At 40.2% G+C, this 21,662-nt stretch overlaps 1 long non-coding RNA gene across 1 annotated transcript; it reads left to right on the top strand.

The window, feature by feature from the left end:
* Positions 1-13,934: 13,934 nt before the first annotated feature.
* Positions 13,935-20,777, top strand: LOC139130525 (uncharacterized). Its single transcript, XR_011551891.1, has 3 exons — positions 13,935-14,111; positions 16,714-16,826; positions 18,603-20,777. It is a non-coding gene; the product is annotated as an uncharacterized lncRNA (long non-coding RNA).
* The last annotated feature ends 885 nt before the right edge of the window (positions 20,778-21,662 follow it).

Raw genomic sequence — 21,662 nt, 5'->3', positions numbered from 1 at the left:
GGCTATAGCTAGCCTCGTCCTCCCCTTACAAGTGACATCCGATTCTCCAACAATATCTTAACCTTGCAGTCAGACACACACGCACAAAGACAACGATGAATGCCCGATATCTTCCGTCCATTTGTGTCTTTGTGTTTGTCTCTCCTTTTGCCGACCGATGTATTTGCACTTCTTTTCCGTTTCAACTATACAACTTCGTATTCTACCCGAAGAAAATGATTGATTCGATTCATTTGAACATCCTGTTTGCCGTTTTGTAGCAGAAAGAGCTAGAATAAGATAATTTTAATCAACATTGCTTCACCATCTACTAGGCTACTTTTCAGGTCACAAGTCAATATATCCAACGATGGATTTACCTTTTTTGTGTCTTATGAGTTTTCTTTTCAAATGATACGTTGAATTGTATATAAAGAAAGAAACCGGACGGCTATGTTTTAAGCATACTTTTGCACTCCTCAGTGTTGTTCACAGAAACTTCTCTTCTATGTTTTTCTACATTATTATTATTCTTGTCCGAGTCACGTGATTACTCAATACATTGTTGGTCAGTTTGACTTTGGTAGACTGTTCACAGAAATTTTCTTAGAACAGATGAAAATATCAAAATGAAAAAAAATTCCGCTTTTTCATTTTTGCTGTTATGACTGTACTATGGTAAATCGCATACTCATACACATAGGTTGTTGGCTTTTTATTATACTGACGACGTATCTGCCCAGCGCACTTGTTGCCGCTTGGCGCCAACTGTGGCCTGACGATTTATCACGCCTGAACACCTCCGTTTAGCTGGTCTCACGAGATGTGATGTAACCGATAGCTTCTGTTGTGACATTTTTACCTAAAAAAGAGCGAAGCAGACAAAAAAAATTGCCCCAAGGACTGACTTTTCCCTCGGGCATGATAAATTTACACGTCCAATTAGTACACTTTGAAATTCTCGCTTAACTGGGTCCGAATAAAAGCAGTGTCTCCGTACATCACCGTCATGGGCGAGGGGGAAATCTTTCCATTGGAGCGCAAGTGTATGTTCTTCTTTGAACAACATCCAAAAGCACGCTGTTGAGCCGCCATTTGCATGCGGCGAACTACAGAATTGCACACACACATTTCCAGAGTAGTTCGCCTTGCTGTGGCCGATAGATGAAATATTGGGGTGGACACGGATCGAGTAAACAAACAAACAAACAAAAATGGTAAAGAAACACACGCGTAGTCAAAGGTCGCTGGATTGACATAAAGAACCATGACAGTTTGGAGTATAAACGAAAGAGAACCAGATATTCGCACAATTGTGCAAGTTATGGTTGGCCGGCACAGACTATTTATATTATGGTTGCACTTACAGACAACTTAAAACATTGCAGTGCATTTTTATGTGAAAAGTGTAAATTGATAAGTCAGTGTCACTCTATCCTTAGGAAAGCTCGCGCTTCTCTTGCAAAACGCCACGAAAACATCCTGAAATACGCGACAATGGTATACATGTAGTAAACCAGACCGATAGGTATATCACACGCTATGCGGATGTGGCGTTCCACTCTTTTCCATCTTATTATGAAAATTGAAAATTCACGGATGAAACGCATCAGAAACTGGAGATAACATGAGATAATCTTGGTTTCATAAAAAGTTCAGGCGGGTTATTTCGCCAATACGCGGGGAACATTTGCCCCGCAGTCACTTGAAATCTCCATGTGATCAAACAATCACTGGATTTTGGTTCAGACGAGTTCCTGATGGGGTTTGCACCCCTAAAATGCCAGTTGAGGGCTCAAAGATATCCCTCACGTTGAACTTCAGGAAACAAGATAATGCTTCTCGACTCTTTCTCTCTCTGTCAAAAGGTCATTATCCCATTTAAGTCGGTGACCGGTGGGATACACGAGAAAAAAACAGACAATCCTTTTGTGCTGCGGCCAAAAAGGTACGTTTAATCCCCTCTATTCTTAAAGAACTGTTCTTCAGTCGTTCTTGTAGTTGTCGCTTTTCTGTAATTGTGACTTTTCGCTGTTTCCCCTCTTACACCCGCATCTTACATCCACTAGCAATTGTTTGGATTTTGATCCAGTGGTGTAGATGCCACCGATTTAGAATGAAGAGACACTTAACAGAAATACTTGAGTCCACCAAATCCACCAGTAATGGCAATACTTGCTGTTGCGTAAGCTCAAATCAGAGCACGATCCTGACAGAAATAAACAAATTGAAAGAGTGCACCAGTTTGCTGTATACTGATCTTTTTTTTTAATCGAAAACTTGTCGATCATCAACCATGATTGGTGGGGTATCATTCCTGTTCTGTGAGAGAAGTGTATCTCTCAAATACGTGTCTTATACTGTACTGTACCATCGATTCGATGAAGGTGTAATTATCTGGGACAAGGTTTGTCACTTAAGATGTCATGCAATCGACACCGTTTATCACTCGCCTGGCGCCTTATCGCTGATAACTCTGCCATCTCTACCGTCGTTTTCTTTTCCGATATCCAATTCCATCACCAAATTTAAAGGGGAGTATCACTCAAAGTGGCATGATGGTCGGGGAAGTATACCTGGCTCACGAAAAACCACTCTTGAGACTTTTCCCGCGTTTTTTATAAGTCAATTTTTCTTTGCCCGTGTAAACACATTTGCGCCGTAACTACAAGAAAAAGTAACATATAGATACAATTCACTGTACTTTGCATTTATTGCTTGTGACATTTCCTTCAATTTCACTTTTCGTCAACAATCAATTTGCACCGTCTAATATCTTCTGATAGAATTGATAGCGACACTGCTTTTCACCTGCATTTATCTCTTTTTAAAGAAAAGCCCGCGTATTGTTGCTTTAAATTGACGTTTTCATGAAATATACATCTCTGGGCACCAGCCTTCTTGCAATGTACATCTCCACATCGACCAGACTTAATTTGTTTTGTTTCCCTTGTTTTTACAGTCCATTTCATCCGATCCTTTCCAAGCTGAGCACAAACTTCGTCGTCGTTTATTTCACTCTCTCTCTCATTGTTGCATTTCAATGGACGGGTCGTCCCATGACACATACACGGACCTCGGCATCCATTATTAACCGCTCACATCCCTAACCGTGACACCATCTGTCTGTTTCAAGACTCCCATCGTCTGAATACCCAGCGAGGGGATGCCATGCTTTTGTCTGTGTACAGTTCCGGACTTATCTAAATAATTTGTATAACTTATTGACTGTTTACATCTCATAATAACCCTTCCATTCAAAGCTTCAACCAAGCCCCTTGCACACACGCTACGTGTCGTTACACGCATCCCCGCCATGGGAAAATATTTCTTTCAAAGAGGGGGTCAATAACATAGAGTTGTTGCATATCATAGTACACTTTATCTCTTGCGTAGAATCTGATATCGCAAACGTCCTGGACGATTGCCACGGGATGTAACGGAAAAAATACACCTGTTGGGTAACTGGACTCCTATCGGCGCCTAAACTGATAACCTACCGATGACTTACCTCCGCACTGTCGATTTCAACGGAGCCCGGGGGTTATTTACCGTCGCTAAAACATAATATCCGTGACTAGTTTATGAACGAGGTGACGTTTAAGCCCAATAATTCACACACCAAGGGCAAAATATTGAAGACCCTCGAGATCGAAAGTGTGAAAGAGAACACCACAGGTTTTAACCCTTTGAGCGCTGCAATTTTTCCCCGCCAAAATTTTAGTGCATCCCTGTACATTTTATGCATTTTTCTGTATTTTTTTTTATTATTTTGGAGCAAGTGGACATAACATTTCAATGGCAATAGTTTTTTATCAAAATTTTGGCAAAAAATTCTAAAAAAAATTGACTAGAGGGTATATTTTGTAAAGGAGACAAAAATTATAACTTTGGCGCTCAAAGGGTTAAGTCAGTCGCCGAGTTTTAGTTACTTTGTGGAGGGACCATGATGGAAACTATGCATTTTTGTACAGCCTACATGCAACAGAAAAACACGAAATTAAAGCTTATACGGCTGCTAACGAAAGCATGTAAGTTATGGCAATTGATGTGAAAAATCCAACTTGTCAAAAGTTACAACAACCCACACGATCTAAAGTAATCAATATCTAAAATTCGGCGCCAGTTTTTTGTTTTGCTCTGGACTAAACAATGGGATGACGAAGAGATAACGAAATTTGAATTTTTCTGGACACCCCTTGCAAAGTTTGATGGCTGTTGACTTTCGATAGTTAGAAACGCTTTACGTTATTTCCATGGCTGTTTATTCCGCCTCCTCCCCAAAGTTACCCACGCTGAGGTGTCCATGTTTAATTCTCAGAAAAAAAAGGTTGCCGGACGTGCCCAGTGCCCATGCTGTAACAAAGGGTGTTATGATTGACTATTTTAATGAAATTAAACATGAAACGAGCATCAAGTGGCAATGTTGAGTGGTGTCCGGTTTCCCGGCGACTCGCCAAAAATGTTGGGTCAGGGCAAGGGGCTGCGCGGAACGACAGAATAGCAGGCGACTTTACGATGTGAATGAGTGTATGGCGCCAACCGAGTAGGAAGCTGTGAGCGGAACAAGCGATAACGAGAGTTCCAATCTCATAGATAGCCATCCATCAGGGCAAGTATATGGAAATCTGACATCGAAATGGACAGCCCGGGCAGCGGCGGTGTATCATGGGAAATCGGATCGAGACCAAGTACACTATCATTGGAATAAATGAATATTTCGCTTTTCGCGCTGATCCGCTTAAAAGACCACCAAAAAAACACAACACGAAAAAACCGAGACAACCTTACGCATTCACACTTAGAGTCGTACATGGTGATCCCATGATTTTATAACAGTTGTAACGCTCCCAAAAGACAAAAGTTCACCTTGAAAGTTTCTTCAGAGGTTGGCCCGATACATTTTTTTGCAGTTTATGCGAAAACTGGGACGAAGATCGCGACGTTGTCCACAGCGGGACAAATCCATAAGAGGTTTGTCACATCACGCCTGGAGATGTCGCAGGGCAAGTCAGTCCGACGTATTGTTTTTGTCAAGTTGGGAGATAACTCGTTTACATCCTTTCCTCCAAACAATCTAGCTGCAACGACTGTACATAAAGTGCAAAGCTACTGCCCATGGCTAAGTTTACAGTTATTTCCCCGAGTGAAGGATTTTCTTTGTACAAGATAATAACTGCATTTACTTTTCAAGTTTCGCAAGGAAAACAGGAATCGCAACTTGCTCTAGATGCATGAAACGTTTCAATGGGTCAGTTTTGAAAACTGTCAACTTAACAGTGCGACCCCTCATTTGGTCATTCGCGAAATTCAACAAACGGTTAAGAACCGCGCATTTAACACAAGTTGAACAGATAACAGATTTGGCGCTGTAATAACTTGTATTTATTGAAAGAACGGTTGGGAAAAGTGACATTTCAAAAATCTGATCTACTTCAGATACCTGGTCATACACATCTAGGTGTGTTTCACAGTATTTTTGTCTTGTTTGTAAATTGTAGCTTCGTTCCATTTCCAAATCATTTTGAAATGTTCAGCCTTCAACTCGTCAACACAGCCTGTTTGTTTTTAATTCAGCTTGAAGACCATTGGAATTGATTTGGGATAATTTCTAGATAGTGTAGTAGTGTTGGTTTAATCTGCAAATGTATGCTCATCTGCTTCTCTTTTTTTGTAATACACTTGTTTTTATGAGTAATTTGTAATAAAATATTGCAACTTTCAGCTGTTTGGCATCTAACACCTTTGATAAATTTGAACTATTGAAAGATCCAATTCTCCCAAAATTAGTTCCAATCGTGTTCTTGGGGAAATACTTTTGTCAACAATTACATTGTATATTGCGCACAACTTTTTGCGTTCTTTCAAAACTAATATTCTGTATTTCAGTGTACTTCAGGGAGAAGGAAAAGAAAAATATACACGTTTCTCAGGAAAAACCGATGGACATATCAAACATAACTTTTTTGTTTCTTTTAAATGCGTCGTAGCGTCTGCACAGAGTGCACATCATCACTGGCATGGCACTCTTCAAGAACACCTGTTGTTCAGTGGTCACTTATACTACTCTAACGGCCCTAGGCCAATGAGATAACACCTTAGATTGTTTAATTAAGGAATATTGTTTATAGCAGATAAGCCGTGTAATCTCATTGTTCGGCCTTGCCAGGTAGATAAATCCACCAGTCGCCATGTTTACGGTGCGGCCAGCGATCACACGCGCGGAGTATCCGGGTGGTATTATTGTCTCAACGCTGACGGTGTACAGAGACGATTTCCCTGCACCGCCCACTACTCTACCTTACGACTCTCCGCGAAGAATGTATGAACACAGACGTAGATGCGGGATTGTATAAACGAGTCCCCCCGTGGGAAAATTAAGATATCATGATTTGTTTCTGTCTTGTTACATAAGACTGACAGATTACGCCTAACTACAGTCTATGTAAAACTAACAGAATGGCTCTTCCAACAGAAAAAGAAAAGAAGTATATCATTGTTGATAGGACAAACTTTTTTACATTTTAAAGATAGGCTTAGGCTTAGATTTCTACTTTCTGTGCATGGTACACGTTAATTCAATCGCTCATTGTAGATTGAATTTTAAACGTGAGAGTGCATTTTTTTCGAACCCCTTCTTTTGCCAATTACATCTGTCCTGTTTTTGCCTTACAATCTTACAATAATCCCAGTATCGTCATTCGAATTTTCAGTAGTTGTAAATTATCGGGACGACTTACGACCGTAGGAATGAAATAATATCAAATACTCTCAAATAGTACCAACATTTTTTGTTGTTCTTATCGGCCAAAAAATCGTAAGATCTTCCTTGTTTTGTTCACGTTGTTGTTCTTGCGTGTGTTTATTTTTGGGTTTTTTGTGTTGGCATTTACCGATGCGAGTATGAAAATACTATGATTTGACAGCTTTGGTCGCGGTCATTCCACAACCTAACCACGCTCACTCCACAATCTAACGTAGACTGAAAATTCCAGTCATGTATGAGTCATCCACCATGCAACTCCAACCCTATACTGTGGTTGGGGTTTTGAGTTTACACGACTGAATCTTCCAGCCTATAACCTGACTGTGCCTGGCTCTTGCCTTAGAACATAGAAGAGCGGCAGTCCTTAATGCCTGGTTCTCGCATAAAATCCCATTGACTATTTGCATTGGGGTATAGCCCTTTGTTCTACCTTGAAAGTTATGTAGAGTTAATCAATGTGCTCAGAGGATAAAACTGACAACCAAATTTCCCCTTTAAGCGATGTGTGTACTCCTCATGCATATCCCTATAAAGGCACGCCTGTAGGCGCTACATGCATAAAGCTTCCATATGTTACTTTCATTGAAGCATTTATATTGCTGCAACTTTTGATAACACTTTTCATTGTTTTTGTTCTATCAAACAGGTATTTTCTTCTTCTTGAGCTCAGAGTATGTCTGAAGACAAGATATTAGCATTTACAACACAACGAACTGCACACAGTACGTGCAAATAGTAGAACTGACATCTGAATTGTAGCATAGACCCGCGATAGTCTATGATTCTAGTGAGAACTTAAATTAAGTTGTCAGCAGCAACATTTTGCATTGCACACATACCGACTGTATGGACAAGGCTTTTGGAGTGCAATAAGAAACTGTGTTTTGAAAACAGAATAAAAGCGATGAATACATAAATAGAAAATGTATATCAATAGTCATAGCTAATGCAGTGAAGGAAAAGTCCAACAGAGTTCACAGCACGGCGTTCTTGTGTGTTTTTGTATATGTATATCTACAACGACAAAAATAGGAAACACACACACACACACACACACACACTCTCTCTCTCTCTCTCTCTCACACACACACAAATACTTATAAATGCAGGATCTCAATTTTTATTCGCAAATAACAACAGAACAAACAATGCCAAAGCCTAGTTCACATGCTGTTGGTGGTAATACCGCAGCCGTTAAATACTGTTTACCTATGATTATCTAGCTTTTACAGGATAAAGAAAAACACCAATTAGTTGGCTGGAAGTACATTATAACTTAAACGCGACCTGTATTTAGCCGAACACTGTAATTTTCTTTACAGAGGGAAGGGACCAAAATTTTGAATCAAAAACCGCATTTCCCTTTGGCATTTGTCATTCTATTGTGATCAGTAATGAGGAGAGACGGTATGGATTCGTGACACTTACAAGGTGGAAACTGACTTACAGGTTTTGACATCCAGGAGTAGCCAGGACAGTGTATGAGGGAATGGGAGAAATTTGGCGTGGTGAAGATGAGAGAGGTTCGTCCATCGTTACAGGAAGGGGCAAGGTTACGTGTAGTGTTGATAAGGCAGAAACAAAATTGGGGTAGGAAAAGAATTTGTTGACAGTGAGGAAAGTACGATCAAGCATGCCCTCCCAGTACTGGCATCGAAATTTATTGTGTGCATTTTGATTGAGCGCGGTTGTCTGTATCGGTTCTAGCGCTTGGAGCCTCACGTCGTAGAATACAGAAAAAGGGGAAGTTGGTACAGCTGATTAGTGAGACGCCGGTGTTATAACTAAATTTCGTGTAGTAGGGTCGCCTCGGGGAACATTGTGGGTTGCGGTTGTGTTAACCAGAAGCGAGAAACGTTAACTTGTGCAGGGAAAGATTTTTGGTTGCCGCTAGAAATCAGGTCTCGGTCGGTACGACGTGATTCGATAGTTTAAACCACAGAAAAACTAATTACCGATGACTTGCTCAGGGTTCAGAGGAGCTGGATGGTGCAGTGGGACCCAGCAGAACCGTTGTCAGTGGTTCATGGTTCAACGGAGATGGCGTCAGAACCACTGGAATGGGTACAGATGGTTTGGACAGGACAGTCAACCATGTTATGGTTCGTTGGGTCAAAGTCGGGCTGTAAGGGATTGAAACGTAACGTTTTACATAATTTTAAATGATGGAAGATTAAATGGGGTTGAGGGCGAGTTTTCCCCGCAAAGAGCCGTTTGCAGATACTGTGTTAATTCAAGACAACGAAGTAAGACGAGGTAACGCTGAAACCACTTTTGTTACCGACTTAAAATTACAGAAATTCGTCTGGTGCTCCTATCGCTGAAATGACACACTGTAATCCGCCATTGAAGTAGATAACAGATCAGAGTGTGGTCATGCTGAAGCAGCAGAAATTTCCCAAACACAAAAAAACACCGTAGAAAGGAAGGAAGCTCTCCAATTTGACTCAAGGACCACCGTGTCACTGAATACAGAGACCGGCAGTGATTAACGGTAAAATCATTAGAAGGGAAAGCCACGGACAGACATGGGACTGGAAGCCTTCATGTCACCCTAACGTCCTCTTGGTCCCGTTTGTCTTCCGTGGATGTTTGTCAAATATGTTAAATTGGCCATGAAATGGTAACTTCACGGAAAATATTATTCTTTTTATGAATTTGTCGCCCTTTATGTCCAACTTTACTTTATTTAATGAGCCATAACCTCGTTTGAAGGAGTGCTCTCTGATGGCGGATGGCAAAGCAAGCTAAGATTGAACAAAACTTGCTTTGAAATATCACTGCACTAATTAAACGCCAGTGAAAGTGGAAAGTGTTACAGAATAAAAGCACATTAGCTTTTCATCCGGATGAAATTTGGACAACAATTGTAAAATGCAGAACTGTTAGAGGAAATCGAACGCTGCACTTTCCACGACTTCATGAAGCAGCGCATTAACTGTTTATGAGAGTAATCGGCTAAATTTTCCTCATTAAATGATTTGAACCAAATCTACCATCCGGCCATTAGCTAATCTGGGGAATCTAATCTTCGGAAAATTAAAACTTAAAATGTCCAACATCAGACCACATTTTAGACAGGCTTCAAGACCTTACTATACAACTAGAGCTGTCTCTTTCCGTTGTTTGGTATCTTTTTTTACGATCAGCAGCTTGAATTTACTGTTAACAGGGCTAAGTTCAACACATGTTTATTGTGAGGTGTATGGTCATTCCCAGTGCGGTAACTTTTACTGAAAAATTTAATTTTAAAATGCTTTATAGCTGTGTCGTACGTTCTTCGCTTGTCTCGCGACAATGATGACTGTTTTAAACGGATAATTTTTTCAAATTTAAAACGATACGAGTGACTGCCAACAGAAACCAACTTTACGGGTCTGGTCACGCCAACAATTTCACCAATCGCGTCTATTTATTATTCTCCCCTTTTTAGACAAGAAAACTGGTATATTGGTAAGTTGGTGACCTTCCTTGAGTCTCTTGTGCCATTAAACGACATGAGCGTGATATGGAATTGTTTGACAGAAACGCAAAGACCTGACCATGGCAGGAAAACGTGGATTATCAACTTGGCGAATTCGTCTGAGAGTGTAGATTTAAAGGTCTAGTCAACAGTCTAGCCGTCTCCGGAACACCAGTCCGGGGCACCCCCAGTGACGTGTGATTCTTTCTGAACAGATTCGTTTTGACAGCAAATGAACGTACATGTACAGGGCTCATTATGGTGTTCACGAATTTGTGTTTCGCCGTCTGAAGTATTTTACAATTATTTAATATATTTGCAGGGCGCTGCGCCTTCTTGTGTGCATGCGTGTAAAATATATATATGCTATAGGAGTGGAATTCAGCAATGCACGGGGTATTCGATTCCACGGCTGTGACTGCCTGCATGGTGGTAGCACAAACGTGTCACCAGAGTAACAACTGCCGACCAATAAGGATCGTTGATTTTCAGAGACATACAACAGTCAACAAACAACCACAACAAAACAACGGCAATAAATTTTAGAACTAAAGTTGATGCAAAATTCGCTACATAACCAAATTCGTAAATAGCACGCATCCAGCTAACCATCTCTGTGACTAGCACCGTTGTCTGCGAACGTCCCTGACAACAGCTGAAAGGCACCACTCGACTGCAGCTTCCCGATATGTTTACGTTGGAATCCAATCAGCTGTTGACCCTTGACCCAGCTTACTGATAAACTGGCGTGGTTGGAAACCGATCTCTATTTATCAAAATCCCTGCTTGCTAAGTGACCCCTAAATGACAGACGAGGTTGTTTGCTAGTCAAAATTAATGATTCTTTCATTGATTAATTAACTGACACGGGATTCCTGACGCGTCTAAATGAAAAGGCATTTTCTTTCTGCCGCGTACAACATCGTAAGCACGAGCTTTTTCCCTCGAGCTAATGACAAGAACGTCGACATATGGTAGAAGGTACACGAGTGTTTCACATCCGGGAATTCGAGGCGTTGTCTGCCGTTAGAGTTACAAGGGGCCTATTCACAGTTAACTCAAGAGTTGTAACACATCTTTGAGTGCAAAAGTTCCTAATGCCAGAAGTAGTTGAGTTAATAACTTTCCCTGGCTAAGGATGGTACTCGATTGGTCGACAACAATGGCGTCCTGGCGAAGTGGATTTACTCCCAATTATATCCTCTCTTACAAAAGTCATGCGGGTACCTCTGGTGCAATTCCTCAGGGCAACAAGCATTCACTTTCATGAAATAAACTTCATTCAGAAATCACTGTTGAATCAATTTTCTCTGAATTCTTTCTCTCCCCAAAGAATCGGGAAAAAGTCTTGTAAGGTTTTTTGAAAATTTTTGCATTACTTAATATCAGAGTGAGAATTGCAGCATAGCCAGTCTTCTCATCTACTGTCTATGATTATAGTGATTGTTTTGATGGCCAAATACACCGAATATCTTTTCCATTGCACCAATGAAGTCAACGTCGAGGACATTACAGTAATCTACAAAGCCTCTTTAGAATGCGGAGCGGTACAGAGAATCGAAAATTACATTTGAACGCGAAAGAAAGGAGCCCGATAATTATTACAGACAACGCTTTTGATTATCCCAGTGTCATTACCTCAGTTCAAATTACACATTCAGTCAGGACCACTTACGACACCTGAACACAATATGACGAGCCGTCACTTTCAATAGAGTCGGCAGACTTTGTCGCCGGGGAGATAGCAGCTGCAGATTTCATTTCACACCCTGGCCACCTGTAGCACTGCTGTCGATGTCACCATCGACACATATGGCAACAGCTTTGACAATGGCAGATGTCAACACTGGTTAGAACACCTATGAGGGGCAGTACTTGTGACACCACCGGCAACACCAGTGTCGAAAGCACTGTTAACAACAATTGCACCCTACTCGGGAGGACTCTCGTCCCGAAATGGGTACAAGTTTTCCTTAAACATATCAAACGAGGCACGAATTATAGAATTTTCCGGTAAAGTGGGTATCAAAAGTCTACATTTTTGCTCAATTCTTATATCAAAACTCTAAGTTTCCACAAAATTATAGGTCGAAGATACTTATTTGTGGTCAATTAAGTTGTGCTAGAATAAAGCAAAAAAATCGTCAGTCTACATTTTACCAAATATATGAGGCGAATGGGGGTGTCAGAACCAGAGAACATATGATACATACCCTGTCTATGACATCCCCTGTGGCAACACCGATGACAAAACCATTGACAAAATGACAAAACCACCGGTAACATCGATTGCAAAGTTGTCGACTTCACCGATGACAATATCAGTGAACAGTTCGCACCACTGATGACAAAATCGCATATAAACAACAACAACACGGTTACGAGTAACAACAGCAGGCACGATTCGACGGCAAAGTCACTTGCCATTATAATAGAATGTCCAATGTTTGGTAGCACTAGTGAAGATCCCACTGACTAGAACTATGGCAAGAAAACAAGAATGCTTCTTAAAGACATTGACGAGTTCTTTTTGCAACACAGTTGACTTTGCCTGAAACTTAACTATAACATCATAACTTCCGCCGACTATCTTGTGGACGGAACAAAGGCAAAGTTAGGCAACACACATCCCTAATACCAAATCATCGGCAACATCATTACCCATATAACAGACACTTGTACATTATCATGACACAGAGAAGTCATCTGGTGCTTTTTATCCACCTTCTGTAATCCCTCGTCTTACCGACAACATCAACACACTGACTTTTAATCTCTTCCGTCCCAAGAGACAATACCAGAACGTTAATTGGAGGAGGGGGGAGTTCACGAAGAAACTAAAACGCCTTGAAAGTTGAAAAAAACTTAAATTACCCTTGCGCTATTACACTACTTTTGCTACGAACGTGTATTTGGAAGTCTAGTTCAGATAAGGAGTTAGGTGAATGGTATGAACCAGAGAAAAATGGACATGGTTGAAGTGGAATATATGTACAAAAAGAAAGGAACGCACTTTTTGTCTATTTTAAACGAAATAACATTCCACAGGTTCGACTGCGCAGAAGGAAAATATGTCATCCGTTGCATCTTTTTTTTTCTGAGAGTATAGCAAAGATGTACTTTATTAGCTCCGTTTCAATTATGATGATGTCACTCAAGCATTTGGTATGTTAAATACATGTGCTTGGGATGATACGACGCACTGTGGTACCCTTGATGCGTCGCGCCAACTCTCTCACAGCCACCACCTGTCTGATGAGGGATGCTGATGGCGTTTGTTCAATACAGAAAAGATAAACTTCTAAAGAAATTAGTGAGGCGTACATGTAGAAGGAATTTTTATTGTATATTATCTGAAAACATGGGGGGAAAAACCATTTAATAATTATAAATTGGTAAGCCACTCCTTTCTGTTTCAAATACAAACTATCATAGAGTAATTTATAATTTAAACAATTCGAAAATTTCCTTAAAATTGTGACGATTTACAGAAGGGATAATGAGTGCAGCGTTGTCGTTAATCGGGGATTTGGTGTGTGGGAAAGGAATCAACCGACCGTACGAGAAAAATCCACAACTCCTAGATTCAAAAGGTGCATTCTGACGCAAATCAAAAACCACAACTTAACTTTCCATTGAACCAACAAACGATTACTCTCCTAATTACGAAGTTAAAAGCATGATGACCCCCGACATTTGAAATCATTTGCGAAAACCTTTGTGCGTTCAGCCGGAGCAGTCATCGCTTTTCAGTAGAATTGTGCTAGAGTTAGTGACGTTTATCTCTTCGCAAAAATGTGGCAGAGTTTTCTGTTTTACACCAACCGCAGTTCCCCACTGAGACACACAACTTACGGCTGCGAAATAGATTTTTTTTTTATCTCTGGGAAGTGCGTCATCGAGGTAAGCGAAAACTTGAGTGTTACAATTTTTCGCCACTGGGGCCAAAATTGATAAATGGCATACTATTATAAACATCGTTGCCTTCAAACACTAAAACCTTTGGTTCGCCGACGAGTTTTTGGCAAACAATGGCTGGCTTGTTCAATCTCGCTTACGTTTAAGTGAGCATGCGCTGAATTTACAGCCCTGTAAAATGCATATTCCATGTATCATACCGGACAAAATACACTTTGAAATTTGTTGACGTGTTTCACACCAATATTTCAGAACTATATAGGGATAATACAGCATTCCTCGATATATCTCGTATTTTTGATTTTATCGTCGGTATCAGGCTAATCATTGAAGGAAAAATCGCTAAAACGCTTGATAAGTTTTCTGCCATTATTTTGGTTCTGTAAAGAAGCATCTGCTTTTATTTGTCCGGTGAAAGGACGTAGAAGCTTTACCGATACAAATCATTGTGTATAACGCGTAATATTGGTGTAGACAAATGAAATCTTGTCAGGGTGAAAATTCATTTCTCGACGAAAGCATTGGGCACAACAACACACGCAGGCTGCATTGACAAGTTCAAAATTAGGCAATTTGGACATGTTTGGAGAAGAACAAGATACTGTAATTTACAAAAAGAACGAAAATACTGTCAACTACAGTTACAGTTACTTGAGCTTTAAGCATGTATTGCACACGTCATTTTAATCCAAAAGTCCAAGCCATATAATGCACATCTCGAAGTGCGCCACACAAGAAACGTCCTTACACCAGCTGAAACCTTACAAAGCTCAACATGGTGTGTAATGTATGATAAGGCGTCCTGTGCGGTATGGCATTTTCCTACCACGTTTAATACTTTTACTTAACTGTCTCAGTAATATTGGACATTATAAATCGCCAAGCCCGTGAGGTATAGAGCTAATAGTGCCGAAAAACATGTGCGATCACATTCAGTTTAGGCCCTCTTTAACGAAAACTAAAACACACAAACACAATATGGATGACGTCAAAGGGCCAGTAACTCTAACTTTTTATGATTTTTTTATTAATTTTATTTTGTAGGTCAATTGCGAGTTACTGTTCTTCTCATAAAAGCGTGTTGAAACATTCACTATTCAGCTTGTCAACATATCGTCTGTATGTGTAAAATGTACTGTTATTGTTTATATTTGAATTCTAGTCCGGACCAGAATTCACTCGTGAACAATTACAATGCAGTCTGTACATGTACAGGCTGAGTTTACAAGCTGAATACTGCACTGTGTATCTCCGCATGCTTTGGGGAACAGGAAAAGAAATAATGGACAGGTTTACATTAAAAACAAAAACAATGAAAAGATCATTAAAATAAGAGTTACTCACCCTGCAATTTGTCGGTTTTGTCCACAAGAAACATGGCCACAATTTGGACATAAATGAAATGTTATCTTTGCACCACGAAAGTACTTTGTGACTCAGTATACTCAAATGAGTAATCAAAGGAAGACGAAATGTTGTCGTTGTTCTTGTTCTTGCCATAATTACTTCATTAAATGTTTGCATCCATTGCAGTATTCAATTGAATTCGATTTTTATTGGGTTGGTTTTTGTCGTTGCCTTTTTCACATCCTGCGTCTTGACACGTCATTCTAGATCACTTCCCCAAGTTGAAGTGCCCTAAACATGCGTCTCAGCACATACAGAGTACATAACATACAAAAGATTAAAATACTAGCACCCATGAAGTGAATGATAACAAAACAATGAAATTGAACAACGGAAGGGAATTTTTAAAGTTACGAACAAAAACTGAGTAAAACGGTAAGTTTTCAAATTACGTTTAAAACAGTCTGCAATTTTAGCTTCATAAATATCAAACGGTAAATCATTCTAGAGTGCAGGAAGGCACAGAAATAGAAAACGCTCTCTGACCGTATATCTCATTGAAATTACGATGAATTGGTGTTAAATGTAAGTTCGCATTTGATCGCAGGTTTCTCGCTAATATATATATATATAGAACGCTCTCTGACCGTATATCTCATTGAAATTACGATGAATTGGTGTTAAATGTAAGTTCGCATTTGATCGCAGGTCTTTCGCTAATATATATATATATATATATATATATATATATATATATATATAAAATATATATTTTTAATCAGTTTGCTCAAGTAAAGAGGTGCGTTGCAATGAGTAGTTTTGAAAGTTGGCAAGATAATTTTAACCTACCTGTAATTAGTGTCGATCTTTAAAGTACGAGTGTGATGCAAAGGTGTTTATTTGTAAATTAGAGTTTGCAAAATTTGAAAACCAAATGAGAGCGCAAGACATATGGTAAATCAAAGTGTAATCGACAAGTTTACAGGAAAATTGTGGAAACTTTCCTCGGAGTGAAATTATAAATAAAGGGAACAATCGTTTGCGCGGTAAGTCAATCACAGGAAGTTTAATGCTTAAGCACTCTCCATAATTTTACAAACCAGGTGACAGGAATTGTAAAGTGTAACAGTTGTTTTTCATCGAATACTACATCACTTCGTCTTAAATCCACCGACACCGTGAAAGTCACAATGAATCAAAACAGCGTTTTGAACCCATGTTTGTTTTCTTGACGTTACAGATGGCACAGACAGAGCTGTACCTTTCAAAAGATGATACAGATAATCTTACATTGTGTGCCAGGATGTTTCTGTTTGCACAATACCTATGGGGAGGCGGCGTTTCCCATCGAACGTGAGTTTACTTGCCAAATATAGTACCGTCTTTGAACGCAGGGGCTATCAAAGGTTTTATTTTGGATGAGTTTCGTTACGTGTTTCGTAAATAAAATCAATTGAATCCAGTCGAAAGAGATTGAGTTTCACAGGAGCAAGTCTGGTTTCGTTGTACAAAAATATCCCACGGGCCAAAAGCTCTATACTGCCTATCGTCTCAATATAGCCCTTCTGCCTCCTAGGGATGACTAGTAATTTTTGATTTTCTCAGACTGATATACGAGAAGTGCCACAACCATTGTCCCTCCACATATATCTCAAATGCGACTTGGCGTAAGAAATACAGGATTTATAGTGCCTCCAGTGTCTCGTCGTCAGCCGAGTAACATACTTCATTTTTTATCTTTATGGTGTTTTCCCAATTTTTTATACAGACTATCTTAACAGCAAGTAACTGTCTTTAAGGGACCTACACAGACCAAGTTGTTATGACAGATGGGTTTTCAAAGGGCGAAAAAGGAGAGATCATTTATGCACTGGCTGTAACAGGATCGTTATTAAATTATTTCTCAATCTATGTCACGAACGACTACAAACGTTTTGTATCTTTATTTGGAGTCCCTTGGGTTGTTACAAGCTGAAATGCCAGAGTTCAGAGGTCATGGACGTTTATAACGGTAATCTTAAGCAACAGTAGCGTCAAAGCAAAAACCTGAGTTTTTTTTCTTTTGCAGTAAAAGATGCCGCTAAGGTTACGCAAGGTGACTTTGTGTGGTCTTGTTTAGCGTGCTTTGGGAGAGTACAAGTGGTTGAACTAAAAATATGAGAGCACTTGAAGTGGAGCGTTCTCACAGCTTTTTACTCCAATTGCCGTAAATTAGCTCTTGGAATACCTAAACTTTTATGCCCGATATACCACTTGAGGCGAGACTTGTTAGGAAACACTAGCGGCTTTTGAGAATGAGACACCGAGACGGCACTGGAGCCAAGTGGGAAGGCACATGACGGCTTTCCACTTACTATGCGGGCTTGATGAGTGATAGGAGCGTTTTTACTCCGACCACGGGACATTATATATTTGTGAGAAAGCTGTCGTGTTTGCATTAGTAATATAAACATTATTCTAGTAAATTGGTGCAGCTCACGACCCCCAGCCACATTACGGCGTAAATGATAATTCTAGCGAAAGATCCAGTTCTGCTGGCCGTGCCAACGATCGTCCTTATCTTCGGACGCATCACAGTGTAACTCAACACGGCACTTTGTAATTTTATCTTCCAATCAAACATTATACTTCAAGCGAAATGACTTTGAACAGTGTCCACTTCCGTGCCCCTAGGAATGACAACGATTTCTCCTACAAATCTTCACTTTTTAAACAGAGCAAAAAGTCATTTGACAGAATGTCACTTAACCCGACGCCAAAACGTAATGTCATAAATACTCAATGAAAACTCGATCTCCATTTTTAATTCTCGCCATGAAAGTCCACTATTAAAACTTTTAAGTGTGCCATTTTTGTCCGTGCGTAGATCACCAAATCCTGAGGTCGTGCACAATAATACCAAGGTCCAAGATAAGAGTGAATTTGTGTTTGTCTGAATAGATTCTAAATGAACCGTTGTCTTTCGATTACTCGTAAAATCTTTCCCGACACTTTTCCCATAATCACAGTTGCCCTAAAGATTTCTCTGTGTGCTACGAAATACTTTTCAAGACGAGATGAATATCTGTATTTAGTGAAAAAGTTGATGAGTCGATGAAGAAGTCATATGAAGTCGCCTTTTTGTTGCAGAAAACGAAGTTGTATCATTAGAACACAAGCCTTACCGAACAGCGGCGATTTGACGGAATATTGGGGAATCGCACGCCAAGAAGTATAACCCACTCGTCACGACTTATCTGCTCCGACATAGAGAGGTTTGATGGATTGTGCGTAGATTCCTCCCCTGATGATAGGCAAGCCACAGGCATTTGCTCATCAGTGGCGATTGCTAGACATGACGACACGCTAGAAGGCGACACCAGAAAGCCATCCGATCGGTTTATAGTTTATAGATCGCTTAGATTGGAAATACATGAAGCGAAGCCAAAGTTTACCCAGTGAATTACTCGAGAATGTTTTTCTGTTTGCTTAAGAAAATTAATGGACATAAATCATGACCTTAAATTGCCAACTTTTACTGTCCGTGGCTGGCCCGCATTCGACACCACGGCGTCTCCGAGGCAGACTTAACCTCGCCTTAATGTGATGAGCATATCTCTTTGGCTAACGGTGAAACCATTCCGGAAACATCCAGGGCTAAATCCCAGTGCCTGCGGATACCAGTATTCTCAATCGTTTGCCCATAAACTTGAGGTTTCATGTACTTTGAGTTTCAACAAAACTGGACGCTGCAAAGTCGCAGTGTGCGCAATTGTGAAACAAATTGGCCGACATGCGCGTCGAATTTCACCGTGGCATCAAAATCGACGATATGAAATTAAAAGAATCACAGTTTTATGTATAACCTGTCATGTCACATTTCTGTGGATCAAAGTTCTAACTAATGCTAGTAAGGCCAACAGTCGATTTTTTTATCGTTTATTTCACGTTCCCGGATTATATTCATCGGTAACAAGGCTGTTTTGAAAGCACTGAGTTCATACGTCACCCAAACTACAAAGTTACACTCATCAATTTCACAAACTGATATGTAGAACAAAGAGTCGAAGCACTCTACTTTCATTTGCAAACTGAAGCAACCAACTGAATTGCGAGCGTTCATACCAAAAATGCTCCCGTCCAAGCGACAAGTAACTGTACAATATGGGGGTCAAGGGTTATTTGGTGAGAGTCAAAAGTACATGTTACCATGTTAATAGCCTACATGGACAGGTTCGTGTGTGGATGCCAGCACATATATTTATTTATTCAGAAAAAAACCCGAATTAAGCTCTCAAAGTGGCTTTGGGCTATTTGTGTATTTTTAATACCCAGTAAACATTCCGTACGGATAAATTTTAATTGTAGTTCACCTTTCAGGCGGCAATCTACTCAAATCGTTTGTTTTGCCATTTCCCTGGAGTACTAAATGTCGATAACGTTTCCGGCCAAAAAAATTGAAAACACGGCAGTTAAAGTTTATGTTCTGTAAATGTACCGACTAACCTGATGTGTTTCAATCATTAAAAAAGCGCTGTCATTTTTTGAAGAGCTACTTAAAATAAGGCAGTTTTGATAACGTTTGACGGCGCTGTGTAGCACTAGGGGTAACATTTGCGCCCTAAACGCTGATTTAAGTGAAAGACCAATATGGGATACCAAATAGAGAAATTTGACTCTCAGATCGCATGATTTATATCCAGTGAGATATTTGCCCAGGGGAGAACAATTGCAAGCAATATATACCGAGATCTCAGTTTCTAAATTAATGGTCCATTGTCTTGAGCGATGGAGGGCGTCTAGAGTGACACGGCCCGCTTTTAAATTGTTATCGTATCTGTCTCGGACTCGATGATTAAAAACATTTGTTTATCCTGCCAGATCGGAGAGAGGTAGACGACCACATCAGCTGAGCAGATCTGTCTGTGGGCGTTGGTTTGTAATAACAGCAGTTACTTTTCAGTTTCTGACTGCACCACAAGATTTAAGAGGTTAATCACACGTCTGCTGAAACTGATACACCAGTCTCGCCTCCAGTTTGTTTTATGGTGACCGCATATCGAACAAACTTGACATCGATAGCATACCAAGAGTAGAAATACAAACGAAACACGTTTCAGATGTAACCGTTGAGGGCGGACATAAACATCACCTGAAATGATCCCCAAGGCTGTTTATTCTCATTGCTCTATCCAGGTCTATCTGTGAATGGTAACTTGACTTGTTTCATGCCGCTAAACGGAGTAAGTTGTATCACTAGAAATTTCATTCTAGTAGCGAGCAAATTCCAATCATGATATCTGTTGGCATCTTTCAAACAACCGATGCAGTGTATGCATGTCACTAGCACTGTCACTTGACTTGGGGGTTCCTAGTCCATATGCAAGCCGCCACTGTATGTATGTGTGTGTATTATATATATATATATATATATATATATATATATATATATATATATATATATATATATATATATATATATATATATATATATATGTGTGTGTGTGTGTGTGTGTGTGTGTGTGTGTGTGTACACACACACGCACACACTCACACTCACACACATGCAAACACACACACACCGTACATTATGTAGCGAAAGTTGGGAAAGTTATGAAACCAATTCATATTTTCGGTCACCTTGCAGGGCTCGCTCTGCCTTCAATGGTTAGCTTCATAGTTCGAAAGTGGGCCTCAGTAGCTGGCAAATCGGGCCATGCAAGTCATAGCTAGCTGCTGACATGCATGGACAAACCAAACTGGGGAGAGGGACTCTGAAACCACGGCGTGTCCTCGGAAACGTCAGAAAGAGGGCTAGAGAAACAGTTGAAGAAGCAGGTATAAAAAACAACTACCCATGGCTTTGTTATGACTAATTTTCCCACTCTTCCGAAAAATTAGATAGGGAACGTGACTGTGCTTTGGCAACAGCAGAGCTAGAGATGGCTGTCACCATCACTCTGCAGCATATTAGACTCGGAGACCGCAAGTAAACGTGATGGTGCACTGTGCCATTCGCAATACATGGACTTATTAAAATGTAACAGGATAGCGTTTGACGGAAAGATTGGGTGTGTTCATGTCCTATGCAGTGCCGCCAAAGCAGTAGAGTGGTGTTCTTTTCCGCTTGACACTCTGACAATCATCCTGTGGTTTTGCTTTCCTCTAGCCAACCATTCAGCTTGACCTTCACATGGGATACAAGATTCT

Source organism: Ptychodera flava, chromosome 4 (assembly GCF_041260155.1).
Source record: "Ptychodera flava strain L36383 chromosome 4, AS_Pfla_20210202, whole genome shotgun sequence".
Taxonomy (NCBI): domain Eukaryota; kingdom Metazoa; phylum Hemichordata; class Enteropneusta; family Ptychoderidae; genus Ptychodera; species Ptychodera flava.
The sequence above is the reverse complement of the archived record's forward strand: the minus strand, read 5'-3'. Positions and strand labels throughout refer to the sequence as shown.